This window comes from Varanus komodoensis, unplaced genomic scaffold (assembly GCF_004798865.1).
Source record: "Varanus komodoensis strain SLA01 unplaced genomic scaffold, ASM479886v1 scaffold24, whole genome shotgun sequence".
NCBI lineage: Eukaryota > Metazoa > Chordata > Lepidosauria > Squamata > Varanidae > Varanus > Varanus komodoensis.
This window is the reverse complement of record NW_025335641.1, coordinates 2,208,214-2,232,244: the sequence shown is the minus strand read 5'-3', so window position 1 is coordinate 2,232,244 and position 24,031 is coordinate 2,208,214. Positions and strand designations below refer to the sequence as shown.

At 44.5% G+C, this 24,031-nt stretch overlaps 1 protein-coding gene across 9 annotated transcripts in view; it reads right to left on the bottom strand.

Annotated features, from left to right (window-relative positions):
• Positions 1-24,031, bottom strand: part of ADGRL2 (adhesion G protein-coupled receptor L2) — a 425,162-nt gene that overhangs the window by 258,045 nt on the left and 143,086 nt on the right. Inside the window, exon 1 of one of the 9 annotated variants that reach the window (XM_044432476.1) lies at positions 1,248-1,754. The exons of the other annotated variants lie outside the window; for them this stretch is intronic. The gene's annotated coding sequence lies outside the window, so the exon portion shown is untranslated. Of the gene's footprint in view, positions 1-1,247; positions 1,755-24,031 lie in introns of those variants that run through there. 9 annotated transcript variants of the gene reach the window in all.

The window sequence follows — 24,031 nt, the reverse complement described above, 5'->3', positions numbered from 1 at the left end:
CCTTCTGGAATCGGCCGTTGAGATAGGACCGGAACCACTGCAAAGCAGTGCCTCCGACTCCCAATCCCGCTAGCCTATCCAGAAGGATACCATGGTCGATGGTATCGAAAGCCACTGAGAGGTCCAGAAGAACCAACAGGGGCGCACTCCCCCTGTCCTTCTCCCTGCACAGGTCATCGTACAGGGCGACCAAGGCAGATTCAGTACCGTACCTATGTCTGAAGCCGGACTGAAATGGGTCCAGATAATCAGTTTCATCCAAGAGTGCTTGGAGTTGTCCCGCCACCAGCCGCTCTAACACCTTGCCCAGAAACGGGATCCAGTGACACTTTCTTCAGGACCAGTCGGACTACCGCCTCCTTTAAAGGGGCAGGCACCCGACCCTCCCTCAGAGAAGCGTTAACCACTTCCAAGATCCAGGTCCCAACCCCATGCTTGGAATTATTTAATAACCAAGACGGGCAAGGGTCCAATAGGCAAGTGGTGGGACGTACTCGTCCAAGCACCTTGTCCACATCATCGGGCAGCAATAACTGAAATTCGTCCAATAATTCTGGACCAAACGGCCGCATTGGCGTCTCCCCAGAAACCTCTGATTCATTAGTGAAGTCCAGCTCGTGACTAATCTGAGCGATTTTCTCCCTGAAATGCCTGGCAAAGTCGTCACAGCGGGCCTTTGAGGGTGGAACCGGATCTTCCTTGGGACCCGGGCGAACCAGGCCTTGCACCACTCGAAAAAGCTCCGCCGGACGGCATTGTGAGGAGGCAATTGAAGCGGAAAAATCTTCTTTTTCGCCGCCTTCACCGCCACAGCATAGGCCTGATAGTGGGCTTTCAAGTATGTTCGGTCAGATTCATCCCGTGATTTCCTCCACCTATGCTCTAGCCGTCTCCCAACCTGCTTCATCGCCCGCAATTCAGGTGTATACCAAGGGGAAGAGCGGGCTCTGCCCGGTGGGAGAGGACGCTTAGGAGCGATCGTGTCCACAGCCCTGGTCATCTCCCTGTTCCACAGTTCGACCAAAGCCTCGACAGGAGCACCAGTCTTGTCAGCCGGAAACTCCCCCAGGGCCTTCAGGAATCCATATCCCAATTCCATGTCATAGGATATTAAACTTGTGGGGATAGTGGGTGGGTTTTTGTGAATGCACAGATGATTACTCGAAGAACAACAGTTTCAGTAGGCAATCTGACTTTTTTCTTCATGGTCTCTGTGCATCACATCTATGGACAACTGGCAAACTTACCTCATGGAGAAGAGTGGTGTTGTTCAAAAGTATGGCCCTGCCAAAGGCACAGTCTGCTCTGGCTCAGATGTCTAGGCAATAATGGCATACATATAAAGGTTGAGGTGTTCAATCAAGTCACAAGAGATGTCTTCCAAGAGATGAGATAGAGGTCTGTGGAAGCCATGGGTTTGAATGGCTTTTTTGTAAGCGAGTGAGGAACCACAGAGAGGCTCTGGGCAGGTATGGGTTGCCAAATTAGTGGGGCAAGATTACCAAAGCCTTTGATGAACTGTTGGACTGGACGGTGGGAAAAAACAGAATGGCCTTGGAGTGTGGCAAGCAGAAACAGTGGCTGCATAGACATTGGTAGATTCCTGTTGAGGAACAGGAGTACCTGTAGGGCAGAGGAGGTTTCTGGTTTGAAGTCGTGTTCAGCTGCAAAGTCAGAGAAGGCTGCCTATTTTGAGCTGTATGACCATTGAGTGGTAGGTTTTTGAGAGTTGTTGAATGTTTGCTGGAGTTCTGGAGATAAATCAGTTAATGTACTAGGTCTGGTTGGATCCTCCATGCTGGGAGGTGGAGGTTATGAACGTCTGGGTGGAGAACCTTCCCTCAATCCCAAGAAATGATGTCAGGTTGGAGAGGGAGACATTTGTAGGTTTCATTGGAAAGGTCAAGGAGATGAGGCAACCAAGGTTGTCTGGGCCACCAAGGTATAATATATATAAATATATATAAACAAAGTGTTTGATCTCAACAGATCTTTTCTGCAGTATTGGCCTTGTCACACTTGAGGACCACTTGAGGTCCTGTTGAAACTGAGGTAGGGTCTGAAGCCTGGTTGTGTGGGACTTGGTTCTGGTATCAAAGGAGGTAAGGAATGAGAGTTGGAGTGGTCACATATGCAACCAGGGTAGTGGCAGCTCAGCAACTGAGGAGGCCATGAGGTCAAGCACCCTTGGATCCTGGTGGCAGTGGTGGTATCATCTTGTATAGGGCTGTCAATCTCCCTGGTGAGGATGGACAGTCTGTCAGCTGATGGAAATGTCCTTGTGGACAAATGTCCTTGAGATCAGATGTGTCCCAATAAAATGGATGGGCTGTGTAGAGGAGGCACAGGATTTAGTTGGGTATATTTACAAGCCAAATTTAACAAGTTAGGTGCAGGTGAAATCAATAGCTCATACAGGCCTATCAGGATAGGGAGATGATAAGCCCATTGTCTAAATAGAGGTATAAAAGGCACCCTGTTGAGACAGAGGTGGGCACAAATGACACCCATGCACTTTGTGAATAATAATAATAATTATTATTATAACATTTCTATGCCGCCCCTTGCCGAAACCTCGGGGCGGCTTACAACATGATACTCATGGACCCATCACTAGGCTAAAGAGAAGGACAGTGAATTGAAAGAGTTCATCTCCAACTCGAAAGTGGAGGAAATGCCTGTATGGCTCTGTGATTGAAATATGAAAATATGCAACTTTAATGCCCACTGTAGTGAACCAGACATCTTTCTGCAGGAGCAGTAAGAGGATTTGGAGTGAGTCCATTTGGAAGCATTTGGACTTGATAAAACAGTTGATCCCTCTGAAAGCAAGGATGGAGTGAAGGTCTCCATCCTTCCTTGAGACTGGAAAATACCTACAATAGAAACCAGGCATTGCAGGAGCTGTTTTATGGCTCCTTTTTGGAATAGAGAAGTGATTATGACAAGGAGGGTTTCAGAAGAGGTGTTCCTCTTTATAGTATTGAGGGGTGGGAGATTCTTGAGCTTGATTCAGTATGTGTGGATGATGATGGATAGTACCCATGAAAGGAGTACATAAAAGGAGTCATGGGTGTCTTCTGAGTTCATTCTGGTGGCAGTGGCCCTGATGGGCAAGCCATACATAGAAACATAGAAACAGAGCGAGTCAGAAGGGGCCTCCCAGGCCATCTAGTCTGACCTCCGGCACCAGCAGGCTCTGCTCATGACATGCCCACCATGTGCACATCCAGCCTATCCTTGAACACCCGCACCGATGGGGCCTTAACGACCTCTCGTGGAAGCCCATTCCACATCCTCGGGGTCCTAACTGTCAGGAAATGCTTCCTGGCATTCAAATGGAACCTTGGCTCCCTGAGCTTTGCTCTGTTGGAGCACATCCTGCCTTCCTCTGCAGGGGAGAACAGGTCTCTACCCATCTCCATGTAACATCCCCTCGCATACCTGTATGTCGCCAACATATTATTATTATTATTATTATTATTATTATTATTATTATAATAACATTTCTATGCCGCCCCTTGCCGAAACCTCGGGGCGGCTTACAACATGATAAAATACATTGAAATACAATAGTACATAATAAATTACCATTAAATATAACAATACAAAAAATACATTGATTTACAAATACAAAATTAAAATTATCAGTATAAAATAAAAATATAGGAGGAGAAAGAGAAGGAAGAAGAAGTTGCCCAGGCCAGATCATATGTTTTAACAATTGAAATGATGTTTAAATAAAAAGGTCTTTACCTGGCGCCGAAAAACCAGTAACGACGGTGCCAGGCGGACCTCTTTGGGGAGTGAATTCCATAGGTTGGGCGCCACCGCAGAGAAAGCCCTCCTCCGGGTACTTACTCTCCTAATTTCTTTCATGGAGGGTTCCCGGAGAAGGGACTCTCCCGCAGATCTCAAAGGGCGGTCGGGCATATACGGACGTAAGCGCTCGTGCAGGTAGCCAGGACCCAAGCCGTTTAGGGCTTTGTAGGTCATAATCAACACCTTGAATTGGGCCCGGGCTTCAATGGGAAGCCAGTGAAGCTGATGGAGGACTGGAGTCATGTGAGCATAACGCCCCGTCCCCGTCAGCAACCTGGCAGCTCTATTTTGCACCAATTGAAGTGTTCGGACTGTCTTCAGGGGAAGCCCCACGTAAAGCGCGTTACAGAAGTCTAGGCGGGAAGTCACCATCCCCTCTGAGTCTCCTCTTCTCCAGGCTGAAGAGACCCAGTTCTCTCAGTCTCGCCTCATACCCCATCCCCTGCAAACCGGTCACCAACCTTGTGAACCTACACTGCATTGACTCTAACCTGGCTATATCCTTTCTGTAATGAGGGGCCCAAAACTGAGCACAATACTCCAGTTGTGGGCACACCAGAGTCATATAGAGTGGTAGTAATACCTCTCTTGATCTAGAAGCCACACTTCTGGCTATGCAACCAAGGGTGGCATTCGCCCTCTTGACCACCGCATCACACTGCTGACTCATGTTTAGCCTCCAGTCAACCAGCACCCTGAGGTCCCTTTCACAAGTGCTGCTCTCCAGCCACTTGTCACCTAACCTGTACTTATGACAGCTATTCCTATGCCCCAAGTGCAAGACCTTGCACTTATCCACATTGAATGCCATCCTGTTGTCTCCTGCCCACTTCTATAGTCTGTCCAGATCCTTTTGGATCTGGAGTACCTGCTCCTCAGTTGTGGCCACTGCTCCAGTTTTAGTGTCATCTGCAAACTCTTCACCCCTTCTTCCATTTCATTAATGAAAAGATTAAACAGGATTGACCCCAGGACAGAGCCCTGGGGGAGCCCACTTGTCACTGGCCGCCATCCCGATGATTCCCCACTAATGGTTACCTTCTGCTTCCGTTCAGTCAACCATGCCCTAATCCACCGGACAGTGCTTTGGTGTATCCCAAAACTCCTCAGTTTCTCCACCAGGATATCATGGGGCACTTTGTCAAAGGCCTTACTGAAATCCAGGTATACCACATCCACTGCATCCCCTCCATCTAGCCTTCTCGAAACCTTGTGATAGAATTCCACAAGGTTTATCTGGCAGGACCTGTTTTTGCGGAAGCCGTGTTGTGTGGCTGTCAGCCTCCCTTCCCTATCTAGCATCACTAGATCTCTCTCTATTATGAGCCTTTCCATTGTTTTTCCTACGATGGAAGTAAGGCTAAAAGGTCTATAATTCCCCATGTCCCTTCTACTACCCTTTTTGAAAATTGGGACCACTGATGCCACCCTCCAGTACTCTGGAACTTCACCCGTTCTCCACGAGGCCTCAAAAATGGAGGCCAGCAGGCGTGAGAGAACCCCTGCCAACTAAGTACTCTTGGGTGTAACCCGTCAGGGCCTGGTGCCTTTGTAATGCCCAGTGCCCTGAGGAGCCCCTCAACTCTAATCTGTGCCCCTAAGTCCCCAGCCTCATCTAATCTCCTATGTGGATATCCCCCGTCCTGCTTTGGGGAGAACACAGAGGCAAAATAGTCATTTAGCATCTGTGCCTGTTCCCTCATATCAGTCACTGGATCTCCTTCTTCCTTATTTAGTGGTCCCACCACTTGTCTCCCCTTCCTCTTCCTATTTACATGCTGAAAGAAGCCCTTTTTGTTGCTCTTGATATTCTTGGCAAGTCTCAGCTCGTAATCAAGCTGTAGCCTTGCGAAGAATCCTTCTGCAACGGGCCTCCTCCTCCCGGTGTACCCTTTTGTCTATTTGCCCCAATACCCATTTCCTACAGAGGTTCCTCTTTTGTCTAATCCTTCTAACCACCTCCTTCCACATCCATGGTGGCACTCTCCTCCGACTCCCCACCTTACTGACTAGAGGTATCGTCAAGGCTTGCGCCTCCAAAACCTCCCTTTTGAGTGCTATCCACCCCTCCTCAACTCGCTTACCTTCCAGTAACCTATCCCAGGAGGCTTTCCCCAGTCTGGCCTTCAGTTGGCCAAAGTTGGCCCTCTTGAAGTCCAGGCTTCTAGTGAACGACCTGCTGCACGTCCCCAGTACCCTGATCTCAAAGCAAAGGATGGAGTGATCACTCTCATCCAGAGCTCCCCTAATCTGTACTTCATCTATCAGCTCCTCCCTATTGATCAAGACCAAGTCAAGGATGTTTCCCCCGCTCGTCGCCTCTCAGACCCTCTGTGTGAAAAGCCCTCCCTCTATAGCTTCTAGGAAGCAATGTGACCTGGCTGTCACCACTGAGTGAGTCTCCCAAGTAATATCTGGGAGACTGAAATCTCCCATAATTACTGTGTCTCTCCCCTGAGATATCCTTAGAATCTGGCCTGTCAGGACATCATCCAGGGTCTCAAGTTGACCTGGAGGGCGATAACATACCCCCACTGTCAGGTCTCTTTCCCTGTCAAAACCCCTAAGTTTCACCCAGACTGCCTCTACCGAATCTTCATCTGTGCTGCATTCTATCTCACTGCATCCTATCCCTTCCCTGACGTATAAAGCCACGCCCCCACCCCTCTTTCCCTACCTGTCCTTTCTAAAAAGGTGATACCCTTCTATATTCACATCCCAGACTTGTCTTTCATCCTACCAAGTTTCTGTGATTCCCACCAGATCATACCTTCCTATTCCCAGGAGAGCTTCAAGCTCTTCCTGCTTATTACCCATGCTCCTAGCATTGGTGTACATGCACCTCAACTCCTTCCCACCGCTTCCTTTCCTTGGAGTTCCCAGCCTCCTCCTTCCTCCCATCCTCCCTGATACCTGGCCCCTCTCTGTAGGAGACCTGTCAGTCCCTGCAGTACCTCTAAAACCCTGCTCCCAGAGCCCTGATCCTCCCCCCACACTTGTCCAGTGCAGACACGTTACTGGGGGGCCTGAACCCCCCCACCCCCAGCTCAGTTTAAAGTCTTCTGGACGAAGCTCGCTAGAGCATCTCCAAAGGACCTTTCCCCCATCCTCGTGAGGTGTAACCCGTCCCTTGCCAGAATTGCATTGGCAAGAAACCGAGTGCCGTGGTCGAGGAACCCAAAGCGTTCCTTCTGGCACCACACCCTAAGCCAGTCGTTCACCTCGGAGACCCTCTTGTCCCTTCCTGGCCCAAATTTCTGGACTGGTAAGCCTGACGAGAAGGCTACTTGGGCCTTTAGCTCCTTGAGTTTCTTCCCCAAGACCTCAAAGTCCCTGGTGATCCCAACCACACCCTGCCTGGCCACATCATTTGTGCCCACATGGATCACCAGGAGTGGCTGGTGACCCCCGGAGCGAACAAGACGCTCCACTCTGTCCTTCACATGTCTCTGTCCTTGTGCCCGGCAGGCAGCATACCTCCATTGTCTCCAGGTTGGGGCAGCACACTGCCGCTTCAATGCCCCACAGCAGGTAGTCCCCAACAACAATTACCCGCCGCCGTGTCTTCCTGATGGTGGTGGGCGGCCGTGCCCTGGCCCTCACCTCTCCTGCAGCAGCCCCCTTGCAGCTTGTCATCCCGGGCTGAGGGTCCTGCTGGTCCCCCGAGGCCTCATCAGCCCCAGCCTCCCCAAGTGGAGAGAACCTGTTTCCCTGCTCCGGATTGGTGCCAGGAGAAGGAGGAGGCCATGCTGGCCTCCTCCTCCTGTGGGTGACATACCTCCATGTCTCCGCAGCTGCTCCTCCCGTGGCCTCTCCCTCAACCCTCTGTCCAGAGGGGGGCTGCTCCCGGTGGGCCTGGAGAGCTCTGTCAGCCCTCAGGCACCTCACCTCCTCTTCTAGCAGGGTCACCATCTTGCACCGAGGGCAAGTGTATCCCTGCCTCTCCTGGGGGAGAAGGGCAAACATGTTGCAGCTGTCGCAGCGGACAGCAACACCCGTGACTCCCGCCAAGGCCATCTCCTGGTCTGCCATTGGGAACTCTTCTGAGACCCTACCTTGGTCCCCTGCCTTGTTAGTCCTGCAGTTCCTCTCACTCGTCCAGTTCTCCCAAAGAAAAACCCACTCGCGTGCGCGCGTGCGCACACACACACACACACGGATAAAATAAACTTAAATTTATAAAATAAACTTAAATTTAAATTGGAGGAAAAACAAAGCAAAGCACAGCACCAAAAAAACAAACAAACAAAGAAGGAAAGAAAGAAGGAAAGGAAAACAAAGCAAGAAAAGCAAACAAAAAAACCCCACCTCTGCGTCCTAGGGAAGGGAGTCCCTGGACAGCCCGGGCCACAACTAAGGGACGCAGAGAAGGGACGACGCTTATCAGTCCCTCAGGCCGGGAGCCCCGCCTGTCCGCTTCCTCCTGGCCCCTCTAGCCTCTCTGGCCCCGCCCCCTTCCTCTCCGCTGCTCCTGGCCCTCTGCTTTCCTGCCCTGCTCCTCCCTTGCCTTCGCCAGTCCCCTGGCCACTCAGCCTCTCTCCCAGCCGGTGCCTCTGCTGCTCTGCCAAGAGGCCAGGGCCAAAAGGCTGAGTACAGTTGGGTAGTCTGCCTGAGAAGTGGTCAATGCCTAGAACCCAGAATGCCTAAGTTCTGATGGCAAAGTTGGTAAGGGTACAGGGTCTGAGTGAATCCCACATGGTGAACAGTATTTCTAGTCTTTTGAATGGAGTCCATGCAGTCGTCTGTCCCTTCATTGAATAGGCCAGCACTGTGGAAAGGCACATAATCAATTCTGGCTTTTGCTGCCATAGACAGTTTGGAGGTGAAGCAATGGAGACCTATTGCTCTTTCCATGTTCCTGGTACCAATGCCTGGCAGTATGGATCTCCTGTTAAAATGAGTAGCCTCAGTGCTGATCTTATTGGTCAGGTCTTGGGCTTCTTTAGGAAGGGATGGGCACAGTGAGGCCACCCTGTCTCACAGCATGAAGAGATATCTGGCCATGGCAGTCGGCTTTAAGGCGATCGCCTTGCTTTTTCCTGGTCTGTTTCATAAATGCCTGGCAGTGGTGGCAGGAGTCAACAAGGTAAGTGTCTCCCAGGCCAAAAAAGAAAGCATGGGGAGTGGCCATCTGTAGGCACAAATCTACTGTTGCTTTTTGCACAGTCAAGAGTAGATCCTTGAGCGCCATTCTCTCAAATGGGAGGTAGGAAGGCAAGCTTGAGGGAGCTGGGTAAAGCAGGGAGAGTGGGAAAAATAACACTGGGGGGTGTTTTGGTTTTGGTAGAAGTAGAGAAAAAAATGGAGAAGCAAGAAGTGAGAGAATCTGAGATGGCTGAAGAGGCAACATCTTAAGGTAAATAAGGAGAGGAAGAGCTTCCTGATGTGCTCATGATGGTGGTTGAAGAAGAACTGACATCGTGGTGGGAGCCGCTCCCCACACACTAGAGTTGGGGTCCTGCTGAATAATCATTAATCAGCATTGGAATCTTCCTGAGTGAGCTCCATGCATGTGCACAGAGTGAGCCCATATGTGTGATGCACAGAGACCACAAAGACGAACCCTTGTTACTCTTGGCAAATATCTGAAATATCTTTAATTTAAGCCACCTTAGATAAGTAATTGGAAGGGTGGGCTAAATATTCATTAAACAAACTAATAAATAAAATTAATGCAATTTTCTGCATCCCCAAACCAATACAGGAAAAAAATTACATGTACTTTTCAGCAATTCATTATTCTACCTACACTTGATGAGCCTATTCCAGTATAGAAAGTATGGCTTTGTGGGATCAACAAGCCAGTTGAGAAGCTAGTTACCTCACAGCCATCCCCTCTTCTGGTTCTTCCCCCAACTGGAAAATTCCTGGCAGCCTTACCAGGTTGCCCTTGGGTTTGGTGCTGCTACTAAATGCCAGGTCAGTCCACAGTAAGATGTCCCTCATCAATAAGACTTGATTGTAGATGAGGGGGCTGACCTGGCTTGCACTACTGAATCCTGAGCTGAGGGGGGTTACTCTCTCTCAGCTGTGTCCCCCTGGGTACTCAGTACAGCACCAGCATCTACTCAAGGGCCAGGGAGTGGGGGTGGCTATGGTCTATAGGAATATATAGTCTCTAGAGCAGGAGTCCTCAAACTTTTTAAACAGGGGATCAGTTCACTGTCCCTCAGAATGTTGCAGAGCCGGACTATAGTTGAAAAAAAATGAACGAATTCCTATACAAATTGCACATTAAAATTAATTAAAAATTAATTTAAAAATTAATTTTTAATGTTTGCTCCACTTCCTTGGGGTGCAGCAGAAGCCCAAGATGAGGTGGCTAAGAGCATGTCCATATTCAAGGGACATAGCTACAACACAACCAAGGCACTAAATACAGTATTTTGCATAATGCAGCTGACGACTGCCACTGGCATTTACAAAGAATGAAGCAAAAATACAAAGGATAAATACTGTCAATGCCACTCTTACTATTTGAAGCAAGTCATCCCAGAACAATTCCCACAATACACAATGGCTGAATTTGGATGCAGAGCTAATGACTACCATATTGTAAGTGCAACTTGCCAAAACTAGTACTGTCCAGATGAGTTGGACTACAACTTCCATTAGCCATGCTGGTTGGGCATGATGGAAATGATAGTCCTCACCACTGCCCCAGTTTCGAAGGAGCAGGAGCAGGAGGCCGGAGAGGTGAGGGCGGGGCAGCTCCCCCAGCCGGGAGAGGGCTGCAGGGAGGGAGGTAAGGGCTTCTTTCCAAGGTGAGGGATGGGGCCACAGCTGGCCGAGAGAGGTGCCTCCCACTTCTCCCCGCCATGGGGGGAAGACGGATGGTGGCCACCTGGCTGAGCCTGGGGACAGTCATTCAACAGCAGCCGCGGCTTGCCCAGAGAAGGCTGCAGCAGAGACGTGAGAGCCACAGCCTTCTCTGGGCAAGCTGTGGCAGCCATGGAGCCTCTGCCCCTGGGCTGGGCGAGGCAGCTGCGGCTAGGCCCGCAGCTCAGGGACATGGCTCACATACTTTAAAATGGATTTAAAAAGTTATATTTTTCTTACCTTCAATCCCTTTTTAGCATCTTCGTCTCTCTCTCTCTCTCTCTCTCTTCTGCCCTCCTCTCCTGTTTCCTGCTCCATATTCCTGCTCTATATATGCGTGCAATGGGGGCAGGGGGGAGAGCCGGTGCACATACAGTTGAGTTGTTATACTTTGGTGCATGCACTGGCTCTGCTCAATTTCAGAGAACGCCTGCCCTGGCTCAGAGCTTTTGGACTTGCTCGGAGTCCAAAAGCTCTCAGCCGGGCCGGATAAATGAGCATGGCGGGCCGTAGTTTGAGGACCCATGCTCTAGAGTTACTGTTCACTTAAGTGTGGGTCTTGAGTGTTTGTATCTTGCTTCTTCCTATATGTACCTATTGAGATCCTGAGGTCATCTTCAGGAGTCCTTCTCCAGGAGTTCTTCTAAGGGAAGTAAGATGGGTGGCTACCAGTAGAAGGGCCTTTTCATTTGTGGCAGCATGCCTGTGGAACGACCTCCTGAAAGAGGTGTGCATGTATTCTTTTTGGCACCAGGTGAAACTCTTAATTGTCCCAGTATTTAACAGTTGACTTTTTAACTTTAGTTTTAGTATCGCATTTTACCCTGTAGTGCTGCTGTACCTCTGTGCAGATTCAGTTGGTGTGATTTTATTCTCTTATGTTAATTATTGTTCTTGTTTGTGGGTTTTTAACTTTTGTTAACTACCCAGAGAAACCTCTCCATTGGGCAGTATAAAGATGAAATGAATGAATGAATAAACAGAAGTAAACCGGGAAATCAAAATACTAGAAGTGCAATCTACAATGTACATTAAGTTTAAGTGAAAAAGGTCTATGTCAATTAATGCTTTGCCAATGCATTCCCTGGTGGCAAATTTTTTACCCTATCTGAGTAACTTTATAGTCTTCTATATAGTCCCATCCTGACATAAGACCTTGCTGAAGTAGAGTTTTAGGTCATAATCTAGTGCATGTATTTAAATCCTATTAAATCAAAGGCATTTAATCGAAGCCATTGAATGGCTTGGACTGTGACATATGACAGGCCTGTCATTAGGAGAACTCAGCTGGTTGCCTTAAGTGGCAAATAAGGGGTGGAAATGGCAGTTAAACTTTAGAAGACAGGGCTACAAGTGGCATGTCATTTGCCGTGCTCTCCCAAAACTATCCTGCTGCCCCTAGGTGCAGTGAAATTGGCCCATTGCCAAGTTCAGAGTATGGCTCAACTGTCAGTCCATCCAAACAGCTGTACATGCAATGTTAGAGAATGCCAATTTGTCCTTTGCTTTGAGCAACAAAATGCCTTGGAAGGTCTTGGTTTTATTATTATTGCATGGTCTAGAACAGGGATAGAGAATCCCTGGCCTCAGTTTCACAGTCTATAAAATGAGAAAGAAATAACCCTTGCAGATTTTTACAAGTTTGTTGCTCAAGGAAAGTACTATATGAACAACAATAGAAGTAATTTTTTCATACTGCTTCCTGTTAATATTCATGAGTCTTAACAGAGAATAAAATGCTGTTGGCACCATATTATTGACTTCATTGTGAGCATGCTGAGTTGCATTTTATCTTAAAGAGGTTTATTATTAATGTGGCTACAATTTACATAATTTATTTTCCAATAAGCCCTGTGGCTCAATCCTGCTCCTATTGAAGTTAACAGGAATCATTCTACAAGCTTCAGAGGAAGCTGGGTTTGGCCTCATAAAACTCTGCTTTAACAAGGCAAGGGAAGCTTTTCATGAGGTATTTGATGTTAACTGTCAATTATCTTCAAATAGAGACAGAAAGCACATTTCTAATAAAAACGGGACATCGATACACTACACGATTATATAGAAGTCTGTTTTGAAACATTTTTATGTCATTGCTCAACAATTAAGAATGAGATGGAAGAGCAAAATTGCACTTAACATTTGAACTTAGCTGTTTAAAAATATATATAATGTAAAATTATTAATAAAGTCTCACTTATAAAAAGAGGATCATGTACAATTAGACTATGGTTAAAATAGTGTGAATTAGGCTGGAGATCTGAGGTCCTTTCTCTTTTGTTGTTGTTGTAATATACACTAGCTAAAGAACTACCCTAACCGTAAGTAAGTTAAGCTGACTAAATCAGCTTAATGGAACGGGCAAATCAGCTTATATCTACATATTTCCACTTAACCAAATTGTAAATCAAGCTGGGTGAAACTCATTTTATGCCCTTTACCAGCTGAGTGACATTTATTTAGATTTTTTTTTTTCAGTCTACCTCATTCCTCAGGTATAGGACAAAATGAATCCAGTGAACTGGAATGTCACTGAACACATGCATTACTGTTTGCTAACATAAACTAAAATGAAACCATAGCACTTTAATTTTCAGACTGGACTTAGCTCCAGCCATTAAAGATTTGTACAGCCCTAGGGGTTGCATGTTTTAGACAGTGTTCCTTCTGTTAGACAGTTGTCCTCTGCCATTCCCATCCCATTATTATTAAGGAGTTCTAGTCACACCTAAGAATACTTATAGTGCCCTCTCTGGCATGATGTCCTCCAGATATTTTGGGCCACAGCTCTTGTCATGCTGGATGAGGCTGAAGAGTGTTGTAGGTCACAGCATCTACACCAGGGGTCCTCAAACTTTTTAAAAGGGGCCAGTTGACAGGTGCCAGCGGTGGCCACGGGCCACCAAATTGGTGCTGGCGGGGAGGTGTGGGCCGCTGTGGGGAGGGTGGGGGAGGCATGCGCACATGTGCGCACAAAAGGTGAGGCAGAGACAGGGGGCGTGCAGAGTGAGGCACTGGCTTGCTCACGAGGAGATAGTTTCCAAGCGAGTCCAAGACAACCTCCTTGCGAGCAAGCCACCACCGGGCGCGAGCACAGCGAGGTGCCGGCTTGCTTGCGAGGAGATCATTTTCTCCAATCGAGTCCAATACAATCTCCCCATGAGCAAGCTGCCACTAAGCAAGGCGCTGACTTGCTCATGAGGAGATCGTTTTCTCCAAGCATTTCCAAAATGACAACCTTCTGAGCAAGCCTCACACGTGTCCAGCAAGTGCAAAACCTGTGGGGCAGGCCAGTTAAAAGGGCATGTTAGTTTGAGGACCCATGATCTACACTGTGCAACACTGGGTAAAAAGGATTGTGGTCTGCGTATTTGAGGTTGAGCAAGTTCTGTGGTCAAAGTTAAACCATGGTTCTCCATGCCTTTTTCAATCTTTTCCCAGTAAGGGGAGGGGAGAGAATCCACCTAACAAGCAGCATGACAAAAGTTGTTACTGAAGTTTCCACTTCCTTTTTTTTTTTTTTTTTTGCACTTATACTGAAGTACTTCTGTTGAAAAGTTTCTGTCTTCATTATTTAATTTCTATTTTCCTTCCCCAGAGCGTATAGCCAACACAATCAGTTAGAGTTCTTTATTTAGTATGTTTCAGAGAGTAGAACACCTGCTGGCTTCTTTAATAAGGAGTTGTCCTTACTTGGGTTATATACGAAAACTATAGCACAGAGGGGAGTTGAGAATAACCTTTAAACATTAAAAGTGTATTCCATTTTTTAAAAGTACATCCTTCATAGTGAAGATTGCCAGAATAAATTTGTGAAAGCTTTTCACAAGGGTGGATCCTTACTTGGGTTTTATATGTTTGTCTTTAAAAAGAATATTATACAAAATAAGTGAGATTCAATTTATAATGAGTGTCCTTGAAAGGAAGTGCTAATGTTACAGAAAGCAATGTTTTGAAAGTGGCTTTTAAAATAGCATTTAGAATTGTCTAAGTGGGTTGTTGTCTGGTGTTTCTTTGAACAGGCTGATCTTTTTCAATGAATTGACTTGTTGATAGTCTTTTAACACCTGGTGAATTCCATATCTTTCTAGGTATCAATAAAAGTCTAAAGTCTACAGTAATGATAAAATCTGGCCTGGCTGAAACAGAATAGAAATGTTTATTCATTCTTGTCTTGACTTGGGTCAAAACAGATGTGTGTAACTTGAAGGGTGAGCTTGTTGTGGATTTGAAGTCATCTTTTTTAGGACAGATACATAAATGCTAAAAACTGTATTGATCCCTGGAACAACAATTCCCCCTGGTTCCAGATAAGCTGCTGTATGGAATTCTAATTATATGACACTTCTGACAATCATGAACAAGCGTTTTCCTTCCCACTGAAGAGTGCTCATCGATCTTTAAAGTCCTGAAGCTTTAGAGGAAACAATGTTTGGCCAAATAAACACATTGGCTTTTTATCATACACATTTAATTGGATTTGAATTCACAGAAAGAATTTAAATTAATTAATGTATCTTCCACCAAATAAATGCTTATTTCTTTCTTTCTTGAGATTCACACTTCTCATCTAAGCTGCCCTTTATTATTTTGTTTTATGGTTTTACACCACATCATATGCTGCATTGAGACAGCATGATTGCCCTGTAAACTTCTAAAATGACTTAACATACAGCTCCTCTCATTCTTTTTAGCCTGGTCAGACTGGCAGCTTTTCTCAGACTAAGCTATTGTTGAGTCCAGCTACATGATGTATTTTAACTATAAAGGACCAAAATGAAATTTGGGATTTTAAAAAAAGAACAGCATGTGCTCACCACAGATAATGTCCATGTTCACTAGTATTTTATAAATTAGGTTGCTGGAGAAACACTACTCAGAGGAGCCAAGAAAGCACCTCTCTTATATAGAGGTATCATAAAGTGGGCCATAATCCTCCTTTGCCTAGCTTGACAACTATAGTACCTCAGAAACCTCACAGGCAACATAAAGTAGCATCCGTGTGGAGAAACGCCAGTCTATACTTTCAAGAATCTCGTCAGCATGAGTTTCTCCTGTCATCTAAACAACAGTGGGCAACCAGAACCAAGAGGGTGCTCTTAACAAGAGCAGACAATGCTGTCCTGTGAGTATTTTCATAGCATGTTCTATACCAGCAGTCAGAACCATGCTCCAAACAATACAGTGCTCTCAGACACAGACTGAGCGGCAGACTCAGTGAGCCTGTGTACTTTTATCTGTCTTCCCAGTTGTGCAATGTTTACATTTTCATTTAGGGTGCTGTCTGGCTACTGAGCTGACGGGTGTGGTATAGAAAGTTAAATAGAGAAGATAATTCCTCCAATGGCACAGAAGATGGTAAAACATCTCTGAGTAAAGAATCCAGTAAGGGTTAGTCACACAAGGGCTACTCAAGCTAAGCTGTGTAGTGATCCTTGCTTTCATCTAAAGAAGAATGCAAATAAGCCCTTTTTATGCCTCCACAAATGCATCTAAGTTAAATATATTGATGAAAAATGCTAGAATCCTTTTTCTTGAGCCCATAAAAAGTGGGAGGATGTGGCACAGAGAGCTGCCTTACTCTGCGTGGGATATTGGCCTGCCTCGTTCTTCACATTTTCAGACCGGGGACTTTCCTAGCCCAAGCTGGATATGTCAAGGATTGAACTCAGGCCCCTTTGCATGCAAAGCATATGCTGTGCCCACTAGCTATATACTTCTTCCCATATCTTAATTTAATATATCTCCGAGAAGGAGGTAAATCTCAGGAAAGCTAAACTCATGTTAACATTCTTCATTCTTCACTTTGTAAGCAGAGCCACAACAGAAACTACCCAGCCTGCTTCTTGTGTGACTCTGGTTTACGTGTGGGGCTTTAGCATTCTCAGCTTCTGAACTGACACATCATATACAAAACTGGTCTGGGAAGGGTTAGAAAACAGGTTGTACTTTCATACTCTGTGGTCAGGCCTCTGTAGAAAGGGCTACCCACACACACTGAGAAACAGTTGCAATATACTGCAGGAATACTGGTGAAGAAAACGAGTCTGGCTGTTTTCTATGGCTAAGATTTTGGACTACCACAGTCTGTCACACATGGTGGCTAGCCATGTAACTGCAGCCTAATTATGGCCCAATAAATGCAGGCAGAACAAACTAATTTTAAGCCCTAAGAAGCACCATTGTGTATTTGACTAAATCCCATAGGCTGCATGGACGTCTCTTTTTGTTCCCTGAGCAACTAGCATTGTGAACAGAGTTACAAGATTCCATCTTCCTGACAAGGCAAGTTTTTTCAGAGACTTTAACAGCTGCAACACAAGCAGAAATTCAGAAAGTAACATTTCCTTTAGAAATTCAGAAAGTAACTACACTGTCTCCCCCTACCATGAAAATCTACACCTGTTGAAGGTTTCCCAGTCATGCACAATTGACCAATCAGGGAAAAGAAGATGGTAACAACAATGTTCAATGTGTTACTCTTCACCTTGTGTATATGGTACAAAATTTATACTTTGAAATCCTTTCTCCCTCATATATACCATATCCTTTAAAGTCATGAATATGCATATATTTCACTATCAAAAAAAATGTGGAGATTTGCCAGAGTTTTTAAAAAGAAAAACCTCTCTTTTGACAAATTGTAATCGAAATGTTCACAAAAATGGGGACAGTTTCATGATCCCCACTTTCTTGAATGGCTGGAAACTTGTGAAATTGAGGTAGCACTGAGATTATGAAGGGAACGCTAAGGATCTTACTGTGAAGGGGCAAAGTCACCAGCCCCTTTCTGGCTTTGCCTCACCTCAGCAGCTGTCAGGTAACAAAATTACATATTTTGAGTCTCCTTGGTCAATGTTCATAGCTGATGCCTACTACACTTTCACAGCAGGCAATTACCTAAACAATGTCCAGTCACGGTTTCCCAATTTGATTATTTGGAGTGGCACACATGTGGAACTTTAGAAAATTGCCCGAAATCCCCATACTGCATTGCACAACTTTTGGGTGCATTGTGGGTTATTTCATGATCAACCTACCCTACCTAACTTATTTGTGCATTACGCACTACAAAAGTTATATTTTGCATGTCATCTTGTTCTCTCTCTCTGACTCTTCCTGCAGTATTGAAGTGCTCCATATGATTATTTTTCTAGCATAAGAGTGAAAAGATGTTTACATTCAATTTGACTCAGCTTTTTAAAAAAAATGCTAAAAGGTGATGATCTATTCGATCATTACTGACAAAACTGTATTTTACTGCAGAGAAAACAAATGATTTGACCTTGTGAGCCACATAATACATTTCAAAAACAAATCTGCAATGCCATCTTCTTTTTTTAATAGTTGTGATTTGCATAGCTGAACTTTGAATGCATATCCATAAATAGTTGTAGAACTGGAGTTGGCATTTAGCCCAGCATTGCTGGAGTGCCAGACAATTGGGGGCAGCTGCTCATCAAGTTATTTGGTTGAACAAGGTGATGTCTGACAAAGAGGCTACAAAGCTAAAGACAAAAATTTGCCTTGCTGCTTATCAGGATAATCGAGAGCTGATAAGCAGTACAATGAGCTAACTCTGTCTTGTAAAATGAAAGAAATCTCCATCCTTTGTTTTTACTAATTAAGTTGAATATTCCTGTGAAATGAATATAACAGTCAAGTGACACCAGAATCCCTGAAGCGATCTATAGTACAAGAGAATAAGTGCATGGTGTTTTAATTGAAATAAAAATCAGAACCATATTTTCCATATCCCTAAAAAGTCAAAGCATGGACTGCTTCCAGATGGACAGTTCCTAACACTACCAATCAAAAGACACTGCAAAGCTATTCTGTTCATTTCCTCCTTAATGGAATTTTTGTTATAAGAGAAAAATATTGAAAAAGTAGGAAAGCACAGGAGGGTTAGAAGCAGAAGACAATGTCATATGGGTACCCCTTGCCTGTAAAATTCAGTCGATGATGCTGGGAAATTGCATATTAAAAGCCTTGTCTGAAAACACACTTGGGTTTGCAGACATTCACCTGAAAATGTGATGGTTTCTTTTAAATTTGATATGTTTCAGTAACATAAACAAAATAAGAATAAAAGAGGAAAAGAAGAGGGGACTCTGCTGAAGGATCATAGAAATCTAAATTATATGACATATTTTCTGTGGGTTGGATCCAAATGTGGGATCCAGTTGAGCTGATTGACATAGACTTCCTCACTTTCTCCTCCCTCTAGTCTCCTGAAAATGCTACATAGAGGGCACCTTGTGAAACTGTAGTGAAGGGAAGGAGTGCAGAACGTATTCAGCCAGATAGTCAAATTCTGTATTGGAGAAGTTCTCAGTGGGGTACGATCCAGTGGCCAAGCCCAGAGGGCTGGGGGAATACTAGCATATTTTAAAGAATCTTATTACCAGTTGTTGATGTTAAGTGACAAAGTCGTGCCCGACTCCTCATGACCCCATGGACAACATTACTCTTGTCCTCCACCAATATACACAGAAAACCTCACACCCAGTTCTCCAGTGATCCTATCCAGCCACCTCAACCTCTGCTGTCCCCTTCTAAGCCTCAAGTGAGACATTTCAGTACGTTAGAATAAGGAAAATCTGCACCAAAAGGCATGAAAGCATTCAACAGCCAGTGCTAGTGAATATGGAGGTAGGCCCATGACTTTCTGGGAATGAATGTTCTGATGTTCTACACAACTGGTGAAGCCCTGAAAAGCAGGGCAGTTGCTTCTGTCTATGAACCAATCTGTCCATGGAAAGCTGATCTTGGATCCAACCTGGAATGTATAGATTGAAACCTAAATTAAAGTTTCTTACCCAAATGAAAAATATTGGCATGTAATGATATTCTTCCAATATATCTACATTTAACGGGAACAGGTATCAGATCATTTATTAGCATACAGAGTGCAGGAGAACTGTTTTGATTAAAACCTAGAATGCTGTGTGACTATTCATAGTAATGCACATTTAATCTTTATTCATTAAGCACAGCTAGAGGTGGAAATGAGAAAGAAAGTGTGTTTTGTTAAGGTGCAGATTAATTATATTCAACAATTTATTTTCTTTGGCTATCTGACATTTATCGCCCTACACATGATTTAAGCACACAGTCTCCTCTCCCCCCCCCCGCTCTCGCTCTCTCTCTCTCTCGCGCGCACACACACGCACACACACACTCACAACTCCCTTAACTACATTGATGGAAATAATACTGGTGAACTCAGTTTGAGTTTTATTATGTGAAGAACATCTCATATAGCATCATGTGTATGTTTCATTTAATGACAATGAAAACACATTTGGTACAAGCAGAAGTGAGCAACTGACTGACTATCTGACTTCAGAATTCTGGATCTTGTTAAAGAACCTGTGGATATAGAGGTTCCTGTGAAACCAAGCTTACACAGGATATGGGGAACTAGTAGGTGAGACTCTTCTCCTATCACCAACTTGTGACAAACATGGCGTTTGATGCTAGATCTTACATCTGTAACACTTTCATGCTTTCCTACTACTTCTACCATTTTTCTTACTAAAAAATACTAGAACCCTCATTAAAGGAGAAAAGATAAAGCAGTGGCATACTTCTTGACTGAGAATACCAGGAGCCCTTTATCTGGAAGTCCACCAAAGCACAGATTTAGATCCTAGTCATACAGAGGTCCCCCTTCATGGATTACTGCCTTGCCGTGGTGAAGGACCTTGTGTAGTGCAATGAAGCTATAAGCTATGCTGTGCAGGCACACCCAAGATGGTCAGGTTATAGCAGAGAGCTCTGACAAAAGGTGATCCACTGGAGAAGGAAATGGCAACCCATCCAGTATCCTTGCCATGAAAACCCCATGGACAGTACCAAAAGGCAAAAGGATATGATGCCGGAAGATGAGCCCCTCAGGTCTGAAGGTGTCCAGTGGGAAAGATCAGAGGGCTAGTACTAGTAGTGCCAGAAAGAATGAAGCGACTGGGTCAAAGCTGAAAGGACACTCAGTTGGGGATGTATCTGGTGGTGAAAGGAAAGTCCAATTCTGTAAAGAACAATATTGCATAGGAAGCTGGAATGTAAGATCTATGAATCAAGGTTAGCTGGATGTGGTCAAACATGAGATGACTGAACATCGACATCTTGGGAATTAGCGAACTAAAATGGACAGGAATGGATGAATTTAATTCAGATGACCATCAGGTATACTACTGCGGGCAAGAATCCCTCAGTAGAAATGGAGTAGCCTTCATAGTCAATAAAAGAGTAGGAAAAGCAGTACTGGGATACAATCTCCAAAATGACAGAATGATCGCAGTTCGAATCCAAGGCAAACAATTCAGCATCACAGTAGTCCAAGTCTATGCCCAACCACTGATGCTGAAGAGGCTGAAGTTGAACGGTTCTATAAAGATCTACAACACCTTCTAGAAATAGCACCAAAAAATGATGTCCTTATCATCATGGGGGATTGGGATGCTAAAGTAGGAAGCCAAAACATAACCGGAATAACAGGCAAATTTGGTATTGGAGTACAAAATGAAGCAGGGCAGAGGCTGGCAGAATTTCGTCGAGAACATGCTGATCATAGCAAAAAGTCTTTTCCAACAAGCCAAGAAACGACTCTACACATGGACCTCACCAGATGGTCAACAAAGAAATCTGATTGATCCCACCGATGGATTGATTGTAAGAAAGATCTTGGACTGCGCAGAAATGGATAGATTGACTTTATCATTGAAGGAGAAAGAGGATACTGACTTCTATCGAACTTGGGATTCTTTCTATAACTGGCTGGAGAACCAGGACTTGGCGTAAACTTAGAGATGTTTTCAAATTATTATAAATTGATTTGAATTTGACTTTAGAATGTTACAAAATATGTAATATGGGGTTGACCCAGTAAATCCGATGGATGTAATGTTTGATGTTTTTAGTGTTAGTTTAAAATTTTAATAAAAAATAAATAAATAAATAAATCTGATTGATTATGTGCTCTGCAGCCAAAGATGGAGAAGCTCTATACAGTAAGTAAGTAAAAACAAGGCCAGGAGCTGACTGTGGCTCAGATCATGAGCTTCTTGTTGCAAAATTTAGGCTTAGATCAGACCTGGGCATTGTACGGCCTGCGGGCCACATCCAGCCCGATGGCTGACCCTGACTGGCCCGCATGAGGTCACTGGCAAATTAAAAGTCGATGCAAATATATATCGTCGTAATATAGATGCAAGCAATACAACTGTACTGCTTTTATTTTGAAGGATCTGCTAAATTGAATTGAATTTATTGCTTTTCATGTAATGTTAATGTTAATGTTTTTGTGAATATTCATTAAATAGTGTTGTTCTGTGCTCTACATTTTCATTGTATCATTGTAATGTTCCATTTACTGTTTTTATAGAGATATATATTGAGCAGAGCTGTAAGTGTATTGGTCCGGCCCTTAACAACTGTCAAAGTTTCTCATGTGGCCCCATAGTAAAATTAATTGCCCACCCCTGCCTTAGATTGAAGAAAGTAGGGAAAAGCACTAGGCCACTCAGATATGACCTAAATCATATTCCTGATGAATATATAGTAGAGATGAAAAATAGATTTAAGGAATTAGATCTGATAGACAGAGTGCCTGAAGAACTATGGATGGAGGTTTGCAACACTGTACAAGAGGCAGCAATCTAAAACCATCCCAAAGAAAAAGAAATGCAAGAAAGCAAAATGGCTGTCTGAGGAAGCTTTACAAATAGCTGAGGAAAGAAGGGAAGCAAAAGGCAAGGGAGAAAGGAAAAGATACATCCAATTTAATTCAGAATTCCTGAGAATAGTTAGAAGAGATAAGAGGGCCTTCTTAAATGAACAGTGTAAAGAAATAGAAGAAAACAATAGAATAGGAAAGACTAGAGATCTCTTCAAGAAAATTGGAGATATGAAGGGAACGTTTCATGAAAGATGGGAATGATAAAGGACAAAAATGGCAGGGACTTAACTGAGGCAGAAGAGATTGAGAAGAGGTGGCAAGATTGCACAGAAGAACTATACAAGAAATAACTACGATGGGGTGGTCAGTGACCTTGAGCTAGACATCCTGGAATGTGAAGTCAAGTGGGACTTAGGAAGCCTTAGCAACAACAAAGCTAGTGGAGGAGACAGTATTCTAGCTGAGCTATTAAAAAACCTAAAAGATGATGCAATTAATGTGCTACACTCAATATGCCAGCAATTTTGGAAAACATAACAGTGGCCACAGGATTGGAAAAGGTCAGTTTACCTTCCAATTCCAAAGAAGGATAATGCCAAAGAATGTTCAAACTACCGCACCATTGCACTCATTTCACATGCTAGCAGAGTTATGCTCAAAATCCTACAAATGCTCAAAATCCTAGGCTCCAGAAGTAGGTGGATCAAGAACTACCAGAAGTACAGGCAGGTTTTTGAAGAGGCAGAGGAACTAGAGATCAGATTGCCAACATACGCTGAATCATGGAGAAAGCTAGGTAGTTCCAGAAAAAATCTACTTCTGCTTCATTGACTATGCTTTCTTTGATTGTGTGGATCACAACAAATTGTGGTAAGTTCTTAAAGAGATGGGAGTACCAGACCATCTTATTTGTCTCTTGAGAAACCTGTATGCCGGTCAAGAAGCAACAGTGACAACTGGAAACGGAACCACTGATTGGTTCCAAATTGGGAAAAGAATACGGCAAGGCTGTATACTGTCACTCTGCCTATTTAACTTATACGCAGAGAACATCATGTGAAAGGCTGGGCTAGATGAATCACAAGTTGGAATTAAGATTGCCTGGAGAAATTTCAAGAACCTTAGGTATGCAAATGATACCACTCTAATGGCAGAAAGTGAAGAGGAACTAGAGAGACTCTTGATGCGGGTGAAAGAGGAGAGCACAAAAGTTGGCTTGAAACTCAACATTAAGAAAACTAAGATCATGGCATCCAGTTCTCTCACTTCCTGGCAAATAGATGGGGAAGAAATGGAGGTAGTGACAGATTGTATTTTCCTGAGCTCCAAGATCACCACAGACGGGGACTGTAGCCAGAAAATTAAAATATGCTTGCTCCTGGGGAGGAAAGCTATGGCAAATCTGGACAGCATACTAAAAAGCAGAGACATCACCCTGCCAACAAAAGTGTGTATAGTCGAGGCTATGTTTTTTCCAGTTTCAATGTATGGCTGTGAAAGTTGGACCATAAGGAAGGCTGAGTGCTGAAGAATCGAGGCCTTTGAATTGTGGTGCTGGAGGAGACTCCTGCGAGTCCCTTGGACCGCAAGGTGATCAAACCGGTCAGTCCTAGAGGAGATCAACCCTGACTGCTCTTTAGAAGGCCAGATACTGAAGATGAAACTCAAATACTTTGGCCACCTAATGAGAAGGAAGGACTCATTGGAGAA